Source organism: Triticum dicoccoides, chromosome 3A (assembly GCF_002162155.2).
Source record: "Triticum dicoccoides isolate Atlit2015 ecotype Zavitan chromosome 3A, WEW_v2.0, whole genome shotgun sequence".
In the NCBI taxonomy this organism is placed as follows: Eukaryota; Viridiplantae; Streptophyta; class Magnoliopsida; order Poales; family Poaceae; genus Triticum; species Triticum dicoccoides.
Genome location: NC_041384.1, coordinates 497,398,726 through 497,400,731, shown reverse-complemented (window position 1 = coordinate 497,400,731; position 2,006 = coordinate 497,398,726).

Here is a 2,006-nt window from a genome sequence, read left to right as displayed (position 1 = left end):
GGGGGGGGGGGTGTGGGGGGTACTGCTTTATGATCCTTACTTTGAAAATTACAAAACATAAAGGTACATATAAACTGTTGTGCATTTGTAGTTTTGATGATTCCCACATCGGTGAACTTAAAAATAAAAGAGCAAACTACTAAGGCCTCTTTGGTTCACACAATTTCGAAAACGTAGAAATACAAAAAACATAGGATTATATAATATTCTGGATATATGAATCCATGTATTTTGCTTTGTTCGATTGCTTCACGAAAGAGAAAAAATGATTACTTGCAATAAGTTTGAGTGGATGTTAAAATTCGTATGAAATGTATAAAAAGGGAATCCTTGGAGAAAATATCTCGTAGAATTCAATCCTACAAATAAGAGGACCAACATAGTAAATAGGACCACAATATCTGCTGGATGCTCTTCAGGAAAAGATGTCATTGAACGTTTTCTCTATCAATTTTAGTTATACAGGGATGGCATTTTCTTCATAAGAGGATGTCCGTTTTTTGTATATAAGGCAACTGCCACTGTGTGATTTTGGTCAGACGACTATGGAGGCGTTCTGTGGGACCTCCTCCCTAGGGAACGTAACAATACCGTAGAAAATATTCAAAAGGACTCCAATCATTTAAAGGGTAAAATTCCATGATTTAAGAATGGGGTAAAACTTAATTGAAAATCCAATCAAAGAGGCAATACAACGATAGAAAATCCATAATGATAATATCTCTCTTACGACACGAGTTGACACAGAGACGAAGGCGAACCAACAAGTGATTGGAGCTCACCAGGTTTCAATTCCTAGACTCGACACTGGTGCTCACATTTTTCTAGATTTATTCTAGGCTTTTCAATGATGTCCGTTCAGTGGGAGGAAATTTCTTCATCGATTACGAAGGCGTCTGTGGCAACTTTGTCTATATCAAAATGATGTGCCAGTTCAGTCTCTCGAAGGTGGTCATAGGGATATGATATGTGTGTGCGCTTGCGTTTATAGAGATGAATGTATATGCGTATGTACGATAGAGAAAAATCGAAATTTTAAAACTGATAGAGAGTTTCGTATGGGAGTTCAATGTCATCTTTTCCTGGAGACGGAGAGTATGGGAGTTCCTGTTCCGTCGCTTCTTAGGGCGGTATGCACTAACTGCAGGCGTGCTTCTCTCATGTCATGTGGGGAAGTATCAGGTGATACCGGCCCTCAAATGCTCCCATGCTACTAGTTCAATTGTAATTTTTTTTAAAAAATATTCTAAAAAATCATGGATGTTCACAACACATGTTCAGATAAGCCCTATTCAGACCAAAATTCAAAATATACCTCGAGATACAAAAGAAAGAGAAATCCGTCATGAATAGTGCCAAAAGAAGATAAAAGCAAAAATGACACTATTCACATCTGAATTTGTCTTTTTTGTTTCTCTATGTGTATTTTAAATTTTGATCTGAAATTTTCAGGGGTTGTCGACATGTGTTCTGTGAACATTCATATTGTTTTCAGATTTTTTTTGAAATGTTTAAATTTGAATTTTTCAAGTTGGTAGGATGGGAGCATGTGAGTGTTGGTAACTTGGTATCACTGGTTTTTTTTTTCCATGTCATGTGCACCTTGCTTGATGATGTGGCTCGCCTGCGCTTGATTGGACGCGGCACCATATATTCGTGCCAGTATTATCCTCTGCAACAGCCAAGCTGTTTCTCTCATGTTTACTTAATCCAATCCCACGACTAATAACACCTGCGTGTATATTCTAATATTGCCCCCTGTCCGGATGCCATTTACTTAGTATAGATGCCTAGCTCGCTACTCCCTCCTTTCCGGTTTATAAGGCTTAATTCAAAAATCTCATCGACCAAGATAGATGATGAGTGGTGGAATATTTTTTATAGTTTGCAAAAGCATCTAATTAATGCTCTTGTTTTACTCAAAAAAATATGTTTACGAATGCATTAACTGCAATGCATGCATGCATAAAGTGCATGCATTGGTCATTTTTCTCTTAATACTTACA